This window comes from Vipera berus (assembly GCF_964194415.1).
Source record: "Vipera berus genome assembly, chromosome: 1".
Lineage (NCBI taxonomy): Eukaryota > Metazoa > Chordata > Lepidosauria > Squamata > Viperidae > Vipera > Vipera berus.
Window position 1 is genome coordinate 357,067,205 of NC_138202.1, and position 24,503 is coordinate 357,091,707.

Consider the following 24,503-nt stretch of genomic DNA (forward strand, 5'->3'; position numbering starts at 1 on the left):
AAAAGCGAGTGGGGTTAGCTCTCACTACGTTATAGCACTGATGGTATTCCCTTAGTTGGGCCATGAAACGTCTGCAAGAAAACAAGCTCAGAGAAGCACCAAGGGTCCCTCAGTGGAAAGACAAAAGTCCTCCGGAAAAAGACTAAATGAACTTGAAACGTTTCTGTTTTAATGATAAATCTATTGTGAACTATTCTTCACGTGACTTGTGGAGCATTTGGGGATCTAGAAAAAAGTTGGCAGCTCCCAGGTCTCTCGTACACTTCGAGGTCAACGGATCGGCTGAGCCTGCGGCTTCATTCACTGAGGACGACCCTCTGACCCAACTAAGCTGCTGATCTTTCATAAGATTTACTATTTCTTTCGAGGGGCAGGAGAAAAAAACGAAGAGAAGGAAACGGGTTTTTCATGTTTTTCTTTGAGGCTTCTTTTCAGGGCATCCAAATATGCAAGATGGTGCGCCTTCACAACCTTTGCATGTGTGTGTTCAGAATGGATGAACTTTCGGTTGTGATGACGCATCTTCCCAATTTACAGGAAATCCCCCCCCCCCGACCTACAGCAGTTTGTTTAGTGACCCGTTCAAGGTTACGCCGGCACTGAAAAATGCATCCTGTGACCGTTTTTTTCACAGTGAACGACCTGTGCAGCATTCTCCAGGATCACGTGATCAGAATCCAGATGCTTGGCAACTGGTTCGTGTTTTGTGAGCGTTGCTGTGTCCCAAAGGTCACGTGGATCCCCTTTTAAGACCTTCAGTCAATGGGGAAACCAGATTCGCTTCACAACCGGTGTAACTAACTTAATCAGTTGGACCGATTCACTTCACAGCCATGGAAGAGAAAGGTCCTAAAATGGAGCAAAAGGTCTGGAGAGAAATTTGGGGCTTAATGATGGTCATAAGTTGGGGACTGCCCATATAGACAAGCACATCTCCCTGAATGCCTCTGTTTCAGAAGGCCTTTACCATTGGAGCAAGTGGGATGGGCCAAACGTAATAGTAATAATAGTAATAATAAAAGTTGGAAGGGATCTTGGAGGTCATCTAGTCCAACCCCCTGCTCAGGCAGGAAACCCTATACCATTTCAGACAAATGGCTGTCCCGTCTCTTCTTAAAAACTTCCAGTGTTGGAGCATCCACAGCTTCTGGAGGCAGGTTGTTCCACTGGTTAATTGTTCTCACTGTCAGGAAGTTTCTCCTTAGTTCTAGGTTGCTTCTCTCCTTGACTCCTCCCACCCCAGGGTTTTGCAACCTCTTCCAAATAATAATTGGAAAAAGCAGGTTTTGCCCCGCAGACGCTAAATTTAATGCACATTGCTGTAAACACTCCATAGGAAGTGGATCTTGGATATTTTGCTAAATGTCTGCAAAAGTCTGAAGTTATGAGTGCCTTCAGGAATTCAAAAGAGTTGACGTAAAGTAGTCCCAACGGTCTGAATTCTTACTTAATGAACTTTTTTTTTTTTAAAAAAAAGCTGTCCTTCTCCACGGTCTGTCTTTAATAGGGATTTGATGATGAAGAGCTGTCTGTTTCTTCATTGGTAGTAACAGAAAGAGGAGCAGAAACGTAGCACGTGCCACAGTGTTGGGATACAACCTCTTTGTCTTGGGCCGTTGAGCACCTGAGGGAACGACATGAAAACCTCTGCAAATTTTGAAAGAGATACCTCTTTAGACCTCGCTAGGATCCTGGAACAGTGCATCCAAGTCTGGTCACTGTGGTACAGAAAAGATGCTGAGACCTTTGGAACAGGGGTCCCCAACCCCCTGGTCCATGGACCAGTACCGGGCCGCGGCATGCCAGCAACCGATCCCCACAAACAAGCAAAGTCCCATCTGTGGGATGCAGGCAATACACAAAACCACGCACACTCCGGTCTGCGGAAAAACCTTTCTCCACAGAACCGGTCCCTGGTGCCCAAAAGGTTGGGGACCTCCGCCCTAGAAAGTGTGCAGAGAAGAGCAACAAAGATGAGGAAGAGTCTGGAGGCTAAATCGTATGACGGATGGTTGAGGGAGTTAAGTCTGTCCAGCCCCATGAATCAAAATAACAGAATAACAAGAGTTGGAAGGGACCTTGGAGGTCTTCTAGTCCAACCCCCTGCTCAAGCAGGAGACCCTACACCATTCCAGACAAATGGTTGTCCAGTCTCTTCTTAAAAACCTCCAGTACTGGAGTATTCACAACTTCTGGAAGCAAGCCATTCCACTGATTGTTCTAATTACTAGGAAATTTCTCCTTAGGTTGCTTCTCTCCATGATTAGTTTCCATCCGTTGCTTCTTGTTCTCCCTTCAGGTACTTTGGAGAATAGCTTGACCCCCTTTTCTTTGAGGCAGCCCCTCAAATATTGGATTGCTATCATGTCACCCCAAGTCCTTCTTTTCACCCACTTCTTGCAACCGTTCCTTATATGTTGTAGCTACCAGTCCCCTAATTATCTTTGTTGCTCTTCTCTGCACTTTTTCTAGAGTCTCAACATCTTTTTTATATTGTGGTGACCAAAACTGGATGGAGTATTCCAAGTGTGGCCGTACCAAGGCCTTGTAAAGTGGTATTAACACTTCATGTGACCTTGATAGCTGGCTTTCATCACTAAGGCAGGACTAGAACTCACTGTCTCCTGGTGATTGGCTCAAAGACCCCCAAATGGCTTTCATGCCCAAGGTGGGACTAGAACTCACCATCTCCTGGTGATTGGCTCAAAGACCCCCAAATGGCTTTCATGTCCAAGGTGGGACTACAACTCACCGTCTCCTGGTGATTGGCTCAAATACCCCAAAATGGCTTTCATGCCCAAGGTGGGACTAGAACTCACCGTCTCCTGGTGATTGGCTCAAAGACCCCCAAATGGCTTTCATGTCCAAGGTGGGACTACAACTCACCGTCTCCTGGTGATTGGCTCAAGGACCCCCAAATGGCTTTCATGCCCAAGGTGGGACTAGAACTCACTGTCTCCTGGTGATTGGCTTAAAGACCCCCAAATGGCTTTCATGCCCAAGGTGGGACTAGAACTCACCGTCTCCTGGTGATTGGCTCAAGGACCCCCAAATGGCTTTCATGCCCAAGGTGGGACTAGAACTCACTGTCTCCTGGTGATTGGCTCAAAGACCCCCAAATGGCTTTCATGCCCAAGGTGGGACTAGAACTCACCGTCTCCTGGTGATTGGTCCAAAATACCGAGATGGCGTTCCTGCCTAAGGCATGACAAGAACTCACTGTCTCCCAGTGATTAGCCCAAAGTCATCTAGCCGGCTTTCATGCTTAAGGCAGAATTTGAACTCACGATCTCCCACTTTCTAGCCTGATGCCTTAACCCCTGGACAAACTCTTTACCTTTCTCCAGGCACGTTTCCTTCTGGGAAATCACCGCTTTCTGGCATTGAGTGCAAATATTCTTTCCATTCCTTCATCTTCATCCCGCAACCTGCGAGCCTCCACCGATCACGCAGCTTTGTCAGTTTTTTGTTACTGGGAAGGCTGGTCACGTCGGCGTGTTCCAAGCGGCAATAGGCTTTCTGCAATTCAGCCACAGAAAAAAGAGGCAGAGGGCCGTGGCTGGCAATGGGGAGCAGTTTTTGAGCGAAACAGAGCTAAGGGAACCCTTTCAAAGGAACTTGGGGAGCACTATTTCTTTTTGATGATTTTTTTTCCTTGCCTAAATCTTACGTATTTTCCTGCAAAATACTTTTTGTTTAATGTACAAGCTCCTGGGCTTACTTTTAAAAAAAAGGAAAGCCACATTGCAACACTCTAAACTGCAGATTTCAACTGTTTCCACAGCTGAATTCCATGCAGGCAGTCCTCGACTTACAACGGTTCATTTAGCGATGGTTCAAAGTCACAAAAACAGCATTGAAAAAAGCGACTCAGGGAGATTTCAGCGTTGCATTGAGTTCCACCTTCACCCTAAGCCAGGGGTAGGCAACCTTGGCTCTTTTATGACTCGTGGACTTCAACTGCCAGAATTCCTGAGCCCATATAGCTCAGCATGGAAACCTCTCCATTTCTCCTCAGCATGGCTGGCTCAGGAATTCTGGGAGTTGAAGTCCACAAGTCTTAAAGTTGCCAAGTTTGGAGACCCCTGAACTAGGCCTTACACAGCAAAACTGGCTAAGCCAGGGGTAGGCAACCTTGACTCTTTTACGACTCGTGGACTTCAACTCCCAGAATTCCTGAGCCAGCATGGCTCAGCATAGAAACCTCTCTATTTCTCCTCAGCATGGCTGGCTCAGGAATTCTGGGAGGTGAAGTCCACGAGTCATAAAAGAGCCAAGGTTGCCCACCTCTGCCCTGCCTAAGCCATACTTTGTGAAATATACCACAACTGGCTGGGTTTGTATAAAGGCCAAAACTAATGTTTTGGTTTTTTTTTTTTCAAATTTGATGCAGTACAGGTAGTCCTTGAGTTACAACCTTTCGTTTAGTCGCTGTTCAAAGTTACAAAGGCCCTGAAAAAAGTGACTTATAGCTAGTCCTCACACTTATGACGGATGCAAAATTCAGGCACTTGGCCACAGAGCCTGTATTTAGGACGGTCGAAGGGGCCTAGGGTTACTTAATCACCACTTGCAAACTTTCTAGGCCGCTTCTGGGAAGCAAAGTCATTGGGGAAGCCAGGTTCACTTAACAACCACATGGTTCATTTAACAACTGCAGTGATTCATTTAACAACGGTTGCCAGGAAGGTCATAAAATGGGGCAAAACTCACTTGTCTGGCTTAGCAATAGAAATTTTGGGGACAGTTGTGGTCAGACATTACAAGATGGCTGCCATTTGGGGAAGAACCCCCCCCATTTTGGAGAGCCCTCTTTCGATATACGACAAAAAAAAAATAGCCAACTCAGAGTCCCAGAGATTAATTTACCAAGGCAGCATTTTACTAAAACTTTGTCAGCTTAAATGTGCTTCTTAAAAGAATCAAGGATGGCTCATAATCAAACTTCCTGAGTGAGGTGAGAAGATAAGAGTGTCCCTAAGAATGCCGGCTGGGTCAAAAAAGTCAAAATGGCCGCAATCGCCTGACTGCTATCCTGCCCCATTTTCCCCAGGAGTGAGTCACATCGGAAGGGGTGTGGCTTCGATTGTCTTTGGCCCCTCCCATTGGACTTTTGGGAAATCCCCCTGCTCACACCTCTGGAAATATAATCCTTACCAGGAATTTGGTGAATTGGTCTGTCTTGCTGTATCGGTACAGTTTATACAGCTGCTTCTCATCGTAGGATGAGAAGAGGGAGACAAACCTCCACAGCATTCTGAAAAGGAGAGGGATAGCATTTTACAACAGGTCCTCGACGTACAACCATTCATTTAGTGACGGGTTGAAATTACTTATGACCGGTTTCCACACTGACAACTAAGGAGAAATTTCCTGACAGTGAGAACAATTAATCAGTGGAAGGGCTTGCCTTCAGAAGTTGTGGGTGCTCCAACACTGGAGGCTTTCAAGAAGAGATCGGACAGCCTTTTATCCAGAATGGTATAGGTTTTCCTGCCTGAGCAGGGGGTTGGACTAGATGACCTCCAAGACCCGTTCCAACTCATTGTGTTATTCTAAACAGCTACATGAAACACAGTTACTGAGCATGCTCTCTAGAAACCTGTGGACTCAAATGATGCTAGCCAGTGAGAGAACTCCAAAACCAATATGTCTGAACCGTATATAACCGTATATAACAGCCGTATATATCTGGCTGGGGAATTCTGGGAGTTGCTGTCCAGGCATCTTCAAGTGAACCAACTTGAAAAACAGTGATATATATAAAGGGATTTCTCCCTTTTCTAAGGGTCTTCTCACCATGACCCTGTGGGAGACCTATCCTTTACTTATACATAAAGAGATATTCATCTGCCTTTCCGACCCAAATCCTATTTTAGCAAAGGGCACACCGGACTAAAAAACTTATTGTTGATTTACTGCTAACAGTTTCTACAAAGGAAAAGTTATTTCCTTACTTTTTCCAGTGTTTCAGTTCCCAGGTTTTGCAGTAATGCTGAAGAAACATATTAATATGGTCCCCAACGATGGTGAGATTTTTTCTGGTGCAAATTAGCTTTCTTTCCTTCGGGTAATCTTTCGGGAAGTTCAGCCTCCGAAGGAACTTTCTAAAAGGTTTCAAATATTCCTTGCACTTGGGAAGAGAAGATGCAGAGAAGTTGCAAAAAAAAAAAGAAATGAAAAATAGTTTCTGTGGTTTGCTGCCTAGATAGATTTCCTGAAGTCATGCTTGACTATTATTTTAGAGTATTATTTTAGACCTCTGGGCAATTTTAAGAGGTGTGGACTTCAACTCCCAGAATTCCACAGCCAGTATGATTATGCTGTGGAATTCTGGGAGCTGAAGTCTACACCTTAAAATATGATGGCCAGGGAATTCTGGGAGTTGGAGACCACCTATCTTAAAGCATGCTGGCTGGGGAATTCTGGGAATGGAGGTTTATCCATCTTAAAGCCTTCTGACTGGGGAATTCTGGGAATGGAGGTTCACCCATCTTAAAGCAGGCTGGCTGGGGAATTCTGGGAGTGGAAGTTCGCCCATCTTAAAGCAGGCTGGCTGGGGAATTCTGGGAGTAGAAGTCCGCCCATCTGAAATATGCTGAGTAGGTAATTCAGGGAATTAAAGTCCACCCAATCTTAAATTGCTAACGCTGAGAAATACTATTTTAAATGGATTCTGATCGGGCCATTTAAAGGTTTGGTGATCCTGAGGCCACTTAAAAACAGAAATATCATTAAGCCTCCTAACATGTTACTAGCCATCCATAATCCGCTGGGAAAAATTAGAAATTAGTTCACTTTCTGCTTGAATACATGCTGTCCCATTTTGCACTTTAGAGTCAATACAGCTAGTCCTCGACTTATGACGATCACCGAGCCCAAAATTTATGTTGCTAAAGGAGACATTCATTAAGTGAGTTTTGCCCCATTTTACGACTTTTCTTGCCACCGTCGTTAAGTGAACCATGGCAGTTGTTAAGTTGGTAAAACGGTTGTCAAGTGAATCTGGCTTCCCCCATTGACTTTGCTTGTCAGATGATCGCAAAAAGGGATCACGTGAAAACACCCCCCCGGGGGAACACTGTGACCATCACAAGTATGAAACCAGTTGCCAAACATCCAAATGTTGATGCTGTGACCATGGGGATGCTGCGACGGGTCCTAAGTGAGAGAAACGGTCTTAAGTCCCCCTTTTTCAGCCCCGTTCAGTAACTTTGAACGGTCACTAAACCTACGATTGTAAGTCGAGGATTATCTGTAACGTCGGAACATGAAAGCTTTAGTAACCGTGAATTTTTGAGACTTGCAATTTTGAAGGTGTCCTCGCTGAGCCCGTCCCTGTGGCGGAAGAGCTTCACTTTGGTAGGCACCATCCTGGCGAGGGTCCCTCGGGCGGTGGCCTCGTTCAACCGGCAGAGCATCAGTGGCTTTGTGGTCACCTGCAGTGGAGGTTAACCTCTGGATCCGAGCATCTGGATTGCCTCCTGCGTGTTGGGCAGAAGGAAAGCGGAGGTGGGAGTTTGTGTGGGCGTGGCCTGCCCACCTGAACGTTCTGTCAGTTGACTTGGGTAGCCAATGGCAGCCCAGCAAGCCCTATAAAGGCCGAGCAGCAGCAGTTGGTCCTCAGTCCGATGTCGGGATGCCTCTTTGGGAACCAGGTCTTCCTTCTGTCTTGGGAGCTGAATCTCTCTCCTTCTCATTCCTTCCTTAGCAACTGTGAGACAAAAGGGCCCACCTGCCACCCCCTCCACTCACGAGCCCCGACTACAACTGTTGTGAACCCACAAACCATAAAAGAAAAGATCGCTTAAGCCTTTCGGCCCATAGAGACATCTCCTAGGCTGAAAGGGATGAAGCGCTTCTCCTGTTAGGAACTTGGCAAATACTGGCAACTCCATCATAATCATAATCAGAATCAGAATAGCAATAGCCCTTAGCCTTATAGGCCGCTTCACAGTGCTTTACAGCCCTCTCTAAGCGGTTTACAGAACCAGCATCTTGCCCGCAACAGTCTGGGTCCTCGTTTTCAGAAGGATGGAAGGCTGAGTCGACCTTGAGCAGGTCAGGATTGAACTCCTGGCAGTGGGCGGAGTCTGCCTGCAATACTGCATTTTAACCACTATGCCACCATGGCAATGGAGGGAGGAAGGAAGGAAGGAAGGAAGGAACTACTTAATTTGCTTAATTTCTGTTTACCATGCTAAGTTTCATTTTCTTTATATCTCTGTACAAGTTATGGACTGCGGTTTAATTTCAGGCTTCCATGTTATTTCAAATGATGTGTGCACAAATGCACACACACAGACACAGACACAGACACAGACACACACATCATTGGACCCTTCCTATAACATTTAATATTTTGGACGCGCACCAGCCTTTTTTTTTCTTCCTTTGCAGGAGACCACATCTACCTTACGGTCTTTTGGGAATATTACATTTTCCCTTTGAATCTTTTTCTTAACTAATTTGCAACCCACTGTATGATATGGACAGCTTGATAATTGTCTTTTTCCACAGTGAATACCTACTTTTAAACACTTACGGTTCAAAAGGCAGAGTGCCACATTTATCCGTTTTTAAACTAAAGTTTGATTTTGTTTATCTCATGCAGGATAGTTCTGTGAGATTATTTTCCAAGCCTGGGGGGGGGGGGAGGGAGGAGGAAAGACTGTATGTGTGTGCATACACATCCAAACATACATATTTTTCAAAAAATTACCCAGACCTGGTAGGCCTCGTTGTTCTCCTCCTCTCTGTCTGCACTTTCTTCTTTCCTGGCTACTCTCTTAGTAGGGAAAATTTGGTTTATGTCCTTCCTCTTTCCCACGCTCTCCATCACTGCTTAGCTTGTGTGGTGTGTACACATGTTTTTATGACCTCACCCTGAGGTGAAAATTTCCAAGTTCCTATAACAATCCCAGGATAATCAGGTGGTCTGGAAAAGGGAGAAGGATCCGAGAACAGAGGCCTTGATATTTTTATGTAAAGATGGGATAGAATTCGGAATTTGGGAGTACTTTGGTTCTTAAGCTTCCTGCTAGCACAGGGATAGGCAACCTTGGCTCTTTTATGACTCGTGGACTTCAATTCCCAGAATTCCTGAGCCAGCATGGCTGGTTGAGGAATTCTGGGAGTTGAAGTCTACGAGTCATAAAAGAGCCAAGGTTGCCTACCCCTGTGCTAGGATGTCCTTCAAGGTTTTTACTGCTTATTTTTATTTATTTATTTTATTTTTATTCCATTTATATCCCGCCCTTCTCCGAAGACTCAGGGCGGCTTACAAGCTTAGCAGTAGCCTTCATTCTATGTATATGCCTGCTTATTAGGGCTTTCATACACCCCCCAAGCGGCATTATTACAAAGTCAGCTTAATTGCCCCCAACAATCTGGGTCCTCATTTTACCTACCTCGGAAGGATGGAAGGCTGAGTCAACCTTGAGCCTGGTGGGATGCGAACCTGCACTAATTGCAGGCAGCTGGTGTTACTTAAGGAGGCATTAGCCCACGGCTCCACCAAGGAGGGAGGGGTGAAGTGGTGAGAATGCAGTACTGCAGGCTACTTCTGCTGACTGCCGGCTGCCTGCAGTTCGGCAGTGGGATTCCCACCAGCTCAAGGTTGACTCAGCCTTCCATCCTTCCGAGGTAGGTAAAATGAGGACCCAGATTGTTGGGGGCCATAGGGTGACTCTGTAAACTCCTTAGAGAGGGCTGTAAAAGCAATGTTAAGCGGTATATAAATCTAAGTGCTATTGCTATTGCTTCCTTCCTTCCTTTCCTCTTCCTCCCTTTTCTCCTTCCCTTCCTCCTTCCTTCCTTCCTTCCTTCCTTCCTTCCTTCTCATGGTGGTGCAGTGGTCAGAATGCGGTATTGCAGGCAGATTCTGCCATCTGCCAGCAGTTCGATCGTGACCAGCTGAAGGATGACTCAGCCTTCTATCCTTCCGAGGTCAGTAAAATGAGGACCCAGATGGTTGGGGACCATAGGCTGACTCTGTAAACCACTTAGAGAGGGCTGTAAAGCACTAGGGAGCGGTATATAAGTACTATTGCTATTGCTATTCTATATGAGCTATCTTATGACAAGATCCTGTCAATACTGCTAACATCAGATGTTCTTGCTTTGACAACAAATGGAAATGCAGCCATTTTCTCTACTGATTTTAGAATTAGTTGCTGCTGAGAGGGGGAATGTGGATGAGAGCCCAGCTAGTCATAACAATAATAACTCAGCTGTGGGAACCCAAGGACATTGGGCCCAGAGCTGATAGTGTTTTGGCAGGCTGGAGAGCTGGGGAGAAAGCCTGTGCTTCAAACTAATTGGGGAATGTGATTTATGACTGTTAATTGGAGGAGGGAATTGCACTTTGTTACTTTGTATCCAGGGAGGGGAATTTAGTTTCTGGTTTCAACTTTGTGGTGCTGATACTTCATTTCTCGAATAAAAGGTAAACAATGCCTTGAAATTCTTTTGAAATTTCATCTGTCGGAACCGTGACAGATCCCTAATATCAATTCCTTTTGTGGGATGTACTGATATGTGTGAACAAATATCTTTCTGGGGAAATGAGATTTGGATCTTGGCTATTCTGAATGAAACTACTTTGTGCCTTCTCATAAACATCTTTTTTCTCATGGTCACATATCCTCCTGAGGGATTTAAGGATGCTAAAAAATGAGGGGCAGGTGTAAACACTAGTTCACTAGATCAAACCTTGCATTTTCTCAGCTAATTTTCTGTTAAACAGATATTCCATATTGTCTTTACTTTTCGAGAACCACCTCTTCCTCCTCTTCCTCTTCCTCTTCCTCCTCCTCCTCCATCCCCATCCCCATCTTCTCCCTTCCCCTCCCCTGGTCTCCCTTCCTCCTGCATTGCAAACAGTGCTCTGGGTTCATTCCTTATTCTAGACCACGGTTTATTTTAGCCAGGGTGTGTTGACCAGGCCATAAAGAATGCATTCACACACCACCTTAAGTCATAAAGTGCTTTGCTTGGTGTGGTTGTAATGCTCACGGCAGACTGCCACAAAAGAGCTGCAAAATTATTGATTGACCACTAGAGGGCACAAAAGGATATTTTTTTTGCTATCATCCCAAGGGCAATGTTTCTTAAAGTTGGTAATGTGAAGATGTGTGGACTTCAACTTCCAGAATTCCCCAGCCAGCATGCTTTTTTACAACCTTCATACCAAGGCTGTTTAAGCGAATCACAGCAGTTGTTAAGTGATTCACACAATCATGTCTCAATCTTGGCAAATTTAAATGTGGACGTCCCCAACCACACATGAAGTTGAGGTCCACCCATTTTAAATCATACTAATTGGGGAATTCTGGGAGTTGAAGTCCACCTTCTCAAAGCTGTGTGAACTGAGCCACTAAGTTCACATTAAAGTGAACAAACCACAGTATGCCTTTTTGCCTTGCAAGATCCCCCGCTGCTGATTCAATCGAATAATATTTCAGCTATGAAAAAACTATAGGAGAGTGTATTACTCTGGTTTTTAAAAGCTGATGACTGTAATTCTTGTTGAAAAAAAATAAAGTGGAACTGCAAGTCCTTTACTCCATCATCTCCCTAAAGTTGGGTGGGTTGGAGAAAAGTAATCCAGGTAGGAAGAAGAACCCAGATTTTGGGGGGAAACACACTGACTCTGTAAACTGCTTAGAGTGGGCTGTAAAGCACCGTGAAGCGGTATATAAGTCTAAATGCTATTGCTAGTGTTATTAAAGAGACACTTTTCTCTCCGTCATTCAAAAACAAAAGCCTTGGTGGAGCAGTGGGCTAATGCCTCCTTAGGTAACACCAGCTGCCTGCAATTAGTGCAGGTTCGCATCCCACCAAGCTCAAGGTTGACTCAGCCTTCCATCCTTCCGAGGTAGGTAAAATGAGGACCCAGATTGTTGGGGGCAATAAGATGACTTTGTAAAAAATGCCGCTTGGAGGGGGGGGGAAGCCCTGATAAGCAGGCATATACATAGAATGAAGGCTACTGCTAAGCTTGTAAGCCGCCCTGAGTCTTCGGAGAAGGGCGGGATATAAATGGAATTAAAATAAATAAAAATAAAAATAAAATAAAAACATGATGCAAAAAAGAGAAGAATCTTCTTCCAAGCCAGATGGAAATTAATCAAGGAGAGAAGCAACCTAGAACTAAGGAGAAATTTCCTGACAGCGAGAAGAATTAATCAGTGGAACAACCTGCCTCCAGACGTAGAATAGAATAGAATAGAATAGAAGAATAGAATAGAATAGAATAGAATAGAATAGAATAGAATAGAATAGAATAGAATAGAATAGAATAGAATAGAATAGAATAGAATAGAATAGAATAGAATAGAATAGAATAAGAGTTGGAAGGGACCTTGGAGGTCTTCTAGTCTAACCCCCTGCTCAGGCAGGGAATCCTGTACCATTTCAGAAAAATGTTTGCTTAATCTTAGTTTCCATCTGTTGCTTCTTCTCCTGCCTTCAGGTGCTTTGGAGAATAGCTTGACTCCCTCTTCTTTGTGGCAACCCCTGAGATACTGGAAGACTGCTATCATGTCACCCCTGGTCCTTCTAATAATAATAATAAAGTTGGAAGGTACCTTGGAGGTCATCTAGTCCAACCCCCTGCTCAGGCAGGAAAACCTATGCCATTTCGGACAAATGGCTGCCCGGTCTCTTCTTCAAAACTTCCAGTGTTGGAGCATTCACAGCTTCTGGAGGCAGGTTGTTCCACTGGTTAATTGTTCTCACTGTCAGGAAATTTCTCCTTAGTTCCAGGTTGCTTCTCTCCTTGATGAGTTTCCATCCGTTGCTTCTTGTCCGGCCTTCAGGCGCTTTGGAGAATAGCTTGACTCCCTCTTCTTTGGGGCAGCCCCTGAGATATTGTCCATCACTGGAGGTTTTTCAGAAGAGATTGGACAACCATTTGTCTGAAATAGTATAGGGTCTGTTATTCTGACTTCCAAGTTACAGTTCCAAGAAACACCTGTAGATGGCAGACTGGCTGCATTTATGATTTGAGAGTTTGGGAACATGGACTTACTTGGTGCTATTTTAAGTTTGCCCTATTGGTGGATTTTTAAGTTGCCCAATTGGTGGATTTGAATTCTGGGAGTTGAAGTCCACGAGTCATAAAAGAGCCAAGCTTTAGTGCAAGGGTCTTCAAACTTGGCCACTTTAAGACTTGTGGAATTCCTCAGCCAGCGTGCCTGGTTGAAAAATTGTGGGAGTTGAAATCCACAAGCCTTAAAGTGGCCAAGTTTGAAGACCCCTGGTTTAGTGTCTGAAGTTACAACAGCACTCAAAAAAATTGTCTTAGAACCTGTTTTCTCACCTACGACCCTTGCAGCATCCCTATAGTCATGTGGTCAAAATTCAGGTGCTTGGCAACTGGCATGCATTTATGACAGTTGTACAATCCCAGGCTCATGTGATCACCCTTTACAACTTTCCCAGCCAGCTTTCAACAAGCAAAGTCAATGGGGGAAGCCAAAACGGCTGCTTGATTTCCCATGCGGAGACTGCAGCGGTCGTGAAAAGTGATCCTTAGTCAATGTTTTGAGTGCCGTGGTAGCTTCAAACAGTCACTAAATGAATGGCTGTAAGTTGAGGACTCCTTGTATAGGCTTCCTGGAATCAAACTTGGAACCATCCAGTGCTTTTTTTGTAAAAGAAAAAGGTGCCTGAACTCACACATATCATACAACCCGCCTTGCCTACTCTACAATGTTCCATCCAAAAAAGGTGCTGGAACTCCATTCTGAGTGTTCTATGACAAAAAAAGCCCTGGAACCATCCATACTGGATTTTTAGCAGTTGAAGAGAAATTATATCCCAAATAAATATTCAAAGCTTTACTACTTGTATTGTCTTCATCAGGACTGAACCAGCTACTGAATGAATCCATTTTCTGGATCTGCACATTAGAGGAATTTTTGGAGATTAGGAGGGAGATTGATCAAATAAACTTCTGATATAATCTATTGATGATGATGATGATGTTGGAAGGGATCTTGGAGGTCTTCTAGACCAACCCTATACCACTTCGGACAAATGGCTGTCCAGTCTCTTCTTAAAGGCTTCCAGTGTTGGAGCATTCACAGCTTCAGGAGGCAGGTTATCTGTGCAACTCTTTGGTAGCGTAGAGTTGTACCAATCTTTGATAGGAAGTCTTATGTATCTTAGTAATTGGACTAGACCTGATATTTCTTACTGTGTAAATCAATTGGCTAGGTACAACAATAATCCAACTGTTAGACACTGGCAATCAGCTAAACGAGTATTAAGGTATTTGAAGCAGACTATTCACTACTCGTTATATCTAGAGCCAAATCGTGAGTTAATCCTTACTGCATATGCAGATGCGAGTTTTGCCTCTGATACAAACACTCATAAATCTACTTCAGGGTTGGCTGTAATGTTGGGAGATTCTTTGATTGGATGGAAGTCTATTAGACAAAAACACATAAGCTTATCTACAATGGAGGCTGGATTTTCATGTCTATCAGTGTTATGTACAGAACTGCTAGTGTACAAACAATTATTGTTAGATATGGGTTTAAATGTAAATGATCCATTTATTGTATATGAGGACAATCAAGCTGCGATAAAGATGGCTAATAATGCTGCAGTAAGAACAAGATCTAAACATACTGATCTTCGTTATCTAAATGTAAGACAATGTGTTAAAGATAAATTAATACAGTTAGAGTATTGTCCATCTGATGTAAATATTGCAGACCATTTTACGAAGGTACAAAGTGCTGTGAAACACAATGCTAATTGTGAAAGAATGTGCATAAGATTGTAAGAGTTATATATTATTCTACCCAAAGGGGAGAATGTTAGGCATATGGTGTTAGCCTACAATGTTGGGTTGAAAATATATTAACCATAATGCTATGTCTTTAAGTTGTTAAATTGGCCAATGGGTGTGTAAGTGTTCTCATGGCCATAAGAGGAAGCTAGGAACGTAGCTTCTTTCTCTCTCTGAATTCACTGATCTCTACTGTTACTGTTTTTGCTCTGCTGTTGGTTTACTACTGTTGTAAGCCTGAACTGTGTATTGACCTCTGGACCGGTAAGAAGACTTTGTAGCTTGGACTGTTGCTATTGTGTATGACCTGGACTGTTTATTTTTTGACTGTGCATTTTTGTTCTTACACCACCTCAAAGTAAAATACTTTTTGTTTTTATAACTCAGTGTATTCCTGTGTGTGACTTTTACTACTCTCAGTACCCTTCCTTGTCTGTGCAACTCTTTGGTAGCACAAGGAGACCTCTGCACAACAAATTCCTTAACAGTTCCACTGATTAATTGCTCTCACTGTCAGGAAATTTTTCCTTAGTTCCAGGTTGCTTCTCTCCTTGATTAGTTTCCATCCGTTGCTTCTTGTCCTGCCTTCGGGCGCTTTGGAGAATAGCTAGACTCCCTCTTCTTTGGGGCAGCCCCTGAGATATTGGAACAATGCTACATCTATCTGTCTGTCTATCTATCTGTCTGTCTGTCCATTATCTTATCTTATCTTATCTTATCTTATCTTATCTTATCTTATCTTATCTTATCTTATCTTATCTTATCTTATCTTATCTTATCTTATCTTATCTTATCTTATCTTATCTTATCATCTTATCTTATCCTATCCTATCCTATCCTATCCTATCCTATCCTTGTCTGTTTGTCTGTCTGTCTGTCTGTCTGTCTGTCTGTCTATCTATCTATCTATCTATCTATCTATCTATCTATCTATCTATCTATCTATCAATCATCTATCTATCATCTATCTATCTATCTATCTATCTATCTATCTATCTATCTATCTATCTATCTATCTATCTATCTATCTATCTATCTATCTATCTATCTATCTATCATCTATCTATCTAAGACTTCAAAATACTGGAGTTACTTTGCCCTAAGGAAAAAGCCAAGAAAGCTATCCCTGAATTTAAGTCTTTTCTTGCTTCGGTAAAAAAAAGGTACAACACTAAACCATAAAAAAACTCTGCAACCCACAGACCACCGCTAGCCCACCCAAAAGAAAATGTCAGCGTAACTAAAGTTAGCCCTGGGGCTAGTAGGTGTTGCTTGGCTCAGTTGTCTGAACGCACGCTGGGAAATGTCATTTAAATTAGATAGGGCCCGCAACTTGGGGGTCCTTCTAGACTCACAGCTCTCTTTGGAAGAGCATATTGGAGCTGTGACTAGGGGGGCCTTTGCCCAGGTTCGCCTGGTGCGCCAGTTGCGGCCCTATCTAGACCGGGATGCCTTGCGCACAGTCACTCATGCGCTCGTGACCTCTCGTCTAGACTACTGTAATGCTCTCTACATGGGGCTGCCCTTGAGGTCCACCCGGAGACTCCAGCTGGTGCAGAATGCAGCCGCGTGAGTCGTCTTGGGAGTTTCCCGATACTCCCATGTTACACCTTTGCTCCGCGAGCTGCATTGGCTACCGGTTGCTCTCCGGGTGAGGTTCAAGGTGTTAGTTATGACTTACAAAGCCCTTCATAGCATGGGTCCGGATTACCTACGGCAACACCTGCGACCGGCGTCAACTTCCCTCCGTCCAGTGCGCTCCCACAGAGAGGGCCTCCTCAGGGTGCCGCTGATCAAAGAATGCCGATTGGTGACCCCCAGGGGGAGGGCGTTCTCTGTGGGCGCGCCAGACCTCTGGAACCGCTTACCGGTTGAGCTCCGGACGGCCCCCGACCTTCGCTCCTTCCGGCACGATCTTAAAACATTCTTTTTCGAACAAGCTGGCCTGGTCTGACGGGATGGGGTTGGGTTTTTAAAACTAGTTTTAACTTTAATATGTATTGATTTTATGGGCATGATGTTTAATGGTTTTTTAATTTTTGTATTCGATTTTTATTGTGTATTGCCCTGTTCACCGCCCTGAGTCCTTCGGGAGAAGGGCGGTATAGAAATCAAATTATTAAATTAAATTAAATTAATTAATTAAATTTAAATCCGTGTTGTTTCTGATCAGGGTCTCCCCCGTTTACGCAGCCCTTGAAGGATTCAGCAAGCTTGGAATAAAATGTTTGCAGAAGGCTAGGAAATGAGTCACCGGCGGCCATAACCTCTCCTTGTATAAACTAATTTATGGAGAGATGCAGTTATTTGAGAAATAACATCCTTTAAATAGATTTTTTTTTTTTTACATCGGCTTTTGCACCTGATGGGGGGAAGATGGGGCAGAGGTGAGCGCGCTGGCTTGCACCCCTGTCGAGGCGCAGCTAATTATAGCTGTAGAATTAATGCACCTTGGCTTTCCCCTCCACTGGTTAATTCAATAATTAAACAGCCTTCAAAAAGCTTTTTAGCAGAAGAGGCCTTGCAACGGAGTACAGAGGGGAGATTTAAGTCAAAGCAGTTGCCACGATCAGCAGAACTTCAAAGCAGACTCTCTTACCTGCCACCGGCTTCAGGACACACAAAATATTCCATCCTTTTCTTGGCATCACCTTTTATTTATTTATTTTATTAAATTTAGGGAGGAAACCAGAGCAGCAGGGAAAATCATAAAGGGCCTGGAAAGAAAACTCAGTGAGGAACGGTTGGGGGCATTGGATAAAATGGGAGAAGACGCGAAGAGGTGTCTGGGAAAATAGTCTTTCTGAAACTTAGCCAGTTTTACCCGTGTGGACTTCAACTCCCAGAATTCCCCAGCCAGCTTTGGGAGTTGAAGTCCATATATCTCAAAGCGTGCTGGCTGAGGACTTCTGGGAATTGAAGTCCATATATCTCAAATGGTCATATGCAACTGTTCAAAGTTGCAACAGTGCTGGAAAAGGTGACCTGGCCTCATGCTTAATGACCATTGCAGTCATGTGATCAAAAATTTTGGATCAAAATTTACAACTGGCACATATTTATGATGGTTGCAATGTCCAGAGTTCATATGATCTCCATTTGTGACTTTCCAGGCCAACTTCCAACAACCAAAGTCTATGGGGAAAGCCGGATTCATTTAATGACTGTGGCAAAAAAAGTCATAACATTGGGCGAGACTCACTTAATGACTGTCTCACTTAACAACAGAAATGCCACTTCTAATTGTGGTCGTAAATTGAGGATGACCAGTACATTGTTTAATTTTTTTTTTCTTTCAGGTCAGATGCTACAAACCTTTCCTGCTATGTGTGTGCAATTCCATTAAAATTTCCAAATTATTTTTCAAAAACACTGGAAGGGCTTTTTTTAATTATCACCTAGATCAGAGTTTAATCAAGCCATCAAGCTAGGAGCCTTGGGAAAAGGCTGCAAATCCAGCCAAGGAGATCCAAGGCAATTTCTCGTTGGCAGCTATTTTTAATCTATATTTTTTAACTTTCTTTTTCACCGTCTTCTGAATCAGTCGTTATGCCTGAATAGAGCAAACATTTGAAAATGTAGTGGGGAACTACTAAGCAATAGTTCCATCACGCAGCCAAAATTGTTATTGACTGATACACTTAATCTGAAGTTGTTTTTTTTAAAAAAAAAAACAGACTTGGTTAAGCCACCCAATAGAAACTGAGGGAGATCAGAGAGGATTATTTCCAGTCCAGCCTTAGGCATGAAAGAAGGCTGGGTGACTCTGGGCCAATCACCGGGAGTCGGTGAGTCCTAGTCCCGCCTTAGACAGAAAAGTAGACTGGGTGACTCTGGACCAATCACTGGGAGACAGTGCATTCTACTCCCGGCTTAGACACGAAAGAAGGCTAGGTGACTCTGGGCCAATCACCGGAAAATGGTGAGTTCTAGTCCTGTCTTAGATACGAAAGAAGGCTGGGTGACTCTGGGCCAATCACCGGGAGATGGTGAGTTCTAGTCCCGCCTTAGACAGAAAAGAACGCTGGGTGACTCTGGGACAATCTCCAAGAGACAGTGAGTTCTAGTCCCGCCTTAGACACAAAAGAAGACTGGGTGACTCTGGACCAATCACCGGGAGACGGTGAGTTCTAGTCCTGTCTTAGGTACGAAAGAAGTCTGAGTGACTCTGGGCCAATCACCGGGAGATGGTGCGTTCTAGTCCCGCCTTAGACATGAAAGTAGGCTAGGTGACTCTGGGCCAATCTCCAGGAGACAGTGAGTTCTAGTCCCGCCTTAGACACGAAAGAAGGCTGGGAGACTCTGGACCCATCACCAGGAGACGGTGTGTTCTAGTCCTGCCTTAGGCATGAAAGCCAGATGGGTGACTTTGGGCCAGTCCCTCTCTCTCTCTCAGCCCAACCCACCTCACAGGGTTGTTGTTGTGGGAAAAATCAGAGGAGGAAGGTGTGTTGGATATGTTTCTCACCTTGAGTTATTTGTAAAATTAGCAAAGGCAGAATACAAATGAATAAATTAATAAATTAGAATCAAATTTAGATACATTCCAATCCTGTTCCAGGACAATCTCATGAAGCAGAGATATAACTAACTTAACAACTGCAGAGGTTCACTTAACAACTATGGCAAGAAAGGTCAGAAAATGTGGCAAAACTCACTTAGCTGTTAATTTTGGGCTGAATTGCGGTCATAATTTTTTTTAAAATTCCATTTATATCCCGCCCTTCTCTGAAGACTCGGCGGCTTACAAGCTTAGCAGTAGCCTTCATTCTATGTATATGCCTACTTATTAGGGCTTTCACACACACCCCAAGCGGCATTATTACAAAGTCAGCTTAATTGCCCCCAACAATCTGGGTCCTCATTTTACCTACCTGGGAAGGATGGAAGGCTGAGTCAACCTTGAGCCTGGTGGGACGCGAACCTGCACTAATTGCAGGCAGCTGGTGTTACTTAAGGAGGCATTAGCCCACTGCTCCACCAAGGCACTAGTGTCAATGTTGCTAACGTCAGATGTTCTTGTTTTGTCAACAGATGGAAATGCAGCCATTTTTCTCTATTGCTTTTAGAGTTTGTTGATGCTGGGAGGGGGAATGTGGATGAGAGTCCAGCTAGCCATAGCAATAATAACTCAGCCGTGGGAACCCAAGGTCATTGGGCCCAGAGTTGCTAAAGATTTGGCAGGCTGGAGAGCTGGGGAGAAAGCCCTTGCTTCAAGCTAATTGGGGAATGTGATTTATGACTGTTAATTGGAGGAGGGAATTGCGCTTTGTTACTTTGTATCCAGGGGAGGGGAATTCAGTTTCTGGTTTCAACTATGTAGTGCTGATACTTTGTTTCTCAAATAAAAGCTTCTTTAAGGTAAACAATGCCTCAAAGTTCTTTTGAAGAGTTTCACCTGTCAGAACCATGACATCTTAGGACTACATGCACACAAGTAAGTCTGATCTGTATTTAGCAGTACAGGGGTCTCCAAACTTGTCAACTTTAAGATTTGTGGACTTCAACTCCCAGAATTCCTCAGCCAGCCAGGGCTGGGCTGAGGAATTCTGGGAGTTGAAGTCCGTAAGTCTTAAAGTGGCCAAGTTTGAAGACCACTGTCACAGTATTTCTCAAACAGGATTTTCCCACCCAGTAAATTGCTCTTGCTGGCTGGGGAACTCTGGGAGTTGAAGTCCACATATCTTAAAGTTGCCCAGTTCTGTTTCCTGGGGTGCCAATAAGAATAAAACAGCCTGGCAAGGTTTTTAAAATCAATCCGTCTAATGAAATATTAACCTGGCTATTTGTTCCTGCTTTTTTTTTTAAAAAAAGAGTCCTGTTAAAAGCATTTGAAAGCATTGGTGTTTTCTCTTGCCATCATTATTTTTTGGCATGGGGCAAAAAAGGCCATTACAGGTAGACCTTAACTTATGACCACAATTGACCCCCAAATTTCCAATGCTAAGCAAGAGACTTATTTGCCCCGTTTTGCAATCTTTCTTGCCACAGTTAAGTGAGTCCTTGCAGTTGTTAACTTAGTCACACAGCTGTTCAGTGAATCTGGCTCCCCCCCCCCCATTGACCTGGCTTGTCAGAAGGTTGCAAAAAGGGATCACATCACACACACACACACACACACACACACAAACACACACGAAGGACACTGCAGCTGTCATAAATATGAGTCAGTTGCCAAGCAGCTGAATTTTGATCATGTGACTGTGGGAAGTCAGCCCCCCCCAGAGAAGGAAATATTAAAAGGGCAGAATATTATATTTCCTCAAAGGATCTTAAAGAGGCAGAAAAGCATGCCTAGTTTTTCTTAATAGCCCCAGGTCTCCTTCTCTCAAGCAGAAACCAGCTATGTAGAAATGCAGATGTGATAATCCATTCAGGAAGGTTGGAGGCCCCCAGCTAGAAGATTGAGAAGACAAAGACACCTAAAATCTACAAAGCCCACCCAAACTCTAAGACAGGACATAATAGGATTAACCCACAGATGCCAAAGGGGCACACTCAGACTCAGGTCAAAGTTCATGCCACAGGAACAATTCCAAACAAAAGGCTCCTGAGGGTATAAAAACCCACTCCCTACATGTGCTCGCTCTCTTTTCTTCCAGAGCCATCTTCCTGTCTGGCTCTCCTCTTCAATAAACTGCAAACTTCTTTCTAAAGCAGACGCCATGTTGTTTATTCCTGACTTGGACTGAACCATGATGAAGACTTTTCCTTCAACATGACCATGGGGAGTCTGGAACTGTGGGGTGAAAAATGTTCATAAATCACTTTTTTCAGTGCTGTTATGACTTCGAACAGTCACTAAGCGAATGCTTGTAAGTTAAGGGCTATCTGTATGAGAAAGCAATGAGACCCAATAAACCAAGGGTCTCCAATCTGTGGGCCATGGCCCGGTAGTGGCCTGTGGCCTGCTGGCCACTGGGCCATGGGACAGGGTGGCTAGTGTGCATGTGTGTGCGTGCACACCCCCTTACTTTCACACTTACGACGGTTGCAGCATCCCTGAGGTCACCTGATCAAAATTCAGACGCTTGGCAAACTGACTCATATTTATGACGGTGGCAGAGCCTGGGGGGGTGTCACGTGATCCCCTTTTGGGACCCTCCCAACAAGCAAAGTCAATGGGGGAGCCAGATTCTCTTAACAACCGTGTTACTCACTTACCGTCTGCAGTGATTCGCTTAACAACGGTGGCGAGAAAGGTCGTCAAACCGGGCAAAACCCATTTCCCCACTGTCTTGATCAGCAAGAAAAATTTTAGGCTGCAGTTAAAAAGGCTAGAGCCCATTCAGAGGCTGTGCCTTTTTCTGAATCTGTTGGCTGAGCGTTGCTGGAGACTAAAACATATAAAGAACGGTTACTGGAATTGGGCATGTCTACTTTAATGACGAGAAGGATTAGGGGGGACATGATAGCAGCGTTCCAATATCTCAGGGGCTGCCCCAAAGAAGAGGCAGTCAAGCTATTCTCCAAAGCACCTGAAGGCAGGACAAGAAGCAACGGATGGAAACGCATCAAAGAGAGATGCAACCTGGAATTAAGGAGGAATTTTCTGACGGTTAGAACAATTAACCAGTGGAACAACCTGCCTCCAGAAGCTGTGAATGCTCCAACACTGGACATTTTTAAGACGAGACTCAACAGCCATTTGTCTGAAATGGTATAGGGTTTCCTGCCTGAGCAGGGGGTTGGACTAGATGACCTCCAAGGTCCCTTCCATCATCATCATCATCATCATCATCATCATCATCATCATCATCATCATCATCATCATTATTATTATTATTATTATTATTATTATTATTATTATTATTATTAATTGAAACAGGATTCTGCCCTCTTGAAGGTTATAATACAGATGCTGCTTTCAGGATCCAGAAGAAAGTAAATATTGTGTTTCCAGCAAGGAAATTTATGTTGTATTTACATCTTAGGTGCTTGTGAAGAAATGAAGCTTGGAGCACATTTCCCTCTTCCTAAAGTAATATTTACTCAGCTGGAGAGCAGCTTCCAGATGGTTTTACCAGTGCATCATTTTGGCTACTTTTTAAAGAAAATAAAAGGGTGAGGGGTTTCGAAGGATGGGGACAAAATTGGAATTGGAAGAGGGCAGGTTTTTCCAGAATACAGAAGCCTGGAAGGTTAAGGAGCATATAAATCAGGCTTCTCTCCCTCTCTCCCTCTCCCTCTCATAATCATAATAGTAAAGTTGGAAGGGACCTTGGAGGTCATCTAGTCCAACCCCATGCTCAGGCAGAAAACTTTATACTATTTCAGGCAAATGGCTGTCCAGTCTCTTCTTAAAAACTTCCAGTGTTGGAGCATTCACCACATCTGGAGGCAGGTTGTTCCACTGGTTAATTGTTCTCACTGTCAGGAAGTTTCTCCTTAGTTCTAGGTTGCTTCTCTCCTTGATGAGTTTCCATCCGTTGCTGCTTCTTCTGCCTTCTGGGGTTTTGGAGAAAACCTCTTCTTTGGGGCAGCCCCTGAGATATTGGAAGACTGCTATCATGTCACCCCCAGTCCTTCTCTTCATTAAACTGGACATACCCAATTCCTGCAACCGTTCCTTTTATGTTTTAGCCTCCAGATCTCTAATCATCTTTGTTGGTCTTCTCGGCACTCTTTCCAGAGTCTCAACATTTTTTTTTTAACATCGTGGTGACCAAAACTGGATGCAGTATCTCTCCCTCTCCTTCTCCCTCTGGTGGCTGGGGAATTCTGGGAGTTGAAGTCCACAAGTCTTGAAGTTGTCAAGGATGAACATCCCTGCTCTAGATTAAGGCAGCTTTGCAAACATAGCCATTGTGAGAATGTTTATGGAGATTCTCAGTCATCCAGGTTATAGCTGACCCAAAGGTGCTTTTACAGGAGGCAACTGGACTTCCTTGTTTTTCCTTGAAGAGGTTTTTCTTCTCCGGATGGTGGGGAATGGAGGGATTTGTACTCCTTGCAGACAGCTGGTCATTTGCATCCTTTTAGAGAGTCATTGAGGCCACCTGGAGGGTTACTTGTGCCCTCAGGGTCACTTGAGTGGTGCAAATGGGCATGGACAAGTATAGAAAGTGGAAAGAGGGGCACATGACTAGGTCAGAGTATCAGCAAATAGCCCGAGCCTGCAAAGATGAAGTGAGGAAAGCTAAGGCTGAAAATGAACTAAGGCTTGCGACCAAAGTCAACAATAACAAAAAAAGCTTCTTTCAACATATAAAAAACAAGAAAAAAGTTAAGGAAATGATTGGTCCATTAGTGGGGGAAAGTGGCAAGAAGGTGACAAGCAACAGGGAGAAAGCAGAACTATTTAACTCGTCTTTTGCATCTGTCTTTACACAAAGGGACAAAGGGAAAAAACAGACCAACCTATCAAAAATAGTGCCATAAAAAACAGAATAGAAATGCAAGTTAAGATAGGCAAGAAAATGGTAAGTGAGCACCTGTCCAGCCTAGACGAGTTCAAATCACCAGGACCAGATGGATTACACCCCAAGGTTCTCAAGGAACTGGCAGACGTGATCTCAGAACCACTGAACTATATTTTTTAAAGATCCTGGAGCACTGGGGAACTACCAGCCACTGGAGGTTCTTAAGAAGAGACTGGACAGCCATTTGTCTGAAATGGTATAGGGTTTCCTGCCTGTGCAGAGGGTTGGACTAGATGACCTCCAAGGTTCCTTCCAACTCTGTTATTCTGTTACTC

General features: G+C 44.0%; 1 protein-coding gene across 1 annotated transcript in view; it reads left to right on the top strand.

Moving 5' to 3' along the window:
* The window catches only part of LOC308679496 (amyloid protein-binding protein 2), an 86,864-nt gene extending 68,686 nt beyond the window's left edge, over positions 1-18,178 (top strand). The window contains exon 14 of the transcript XR_014028785.1: positions 18,106-18,178. The gene's annotated coding sequence lies outside the window, so the exon portion shown is untranslated. The remainder of the gene's footprint in view (positions 1-18,105) is intronic.
* Positions 18,179-24,503: the final 6,325 nt, after the last annotated feature.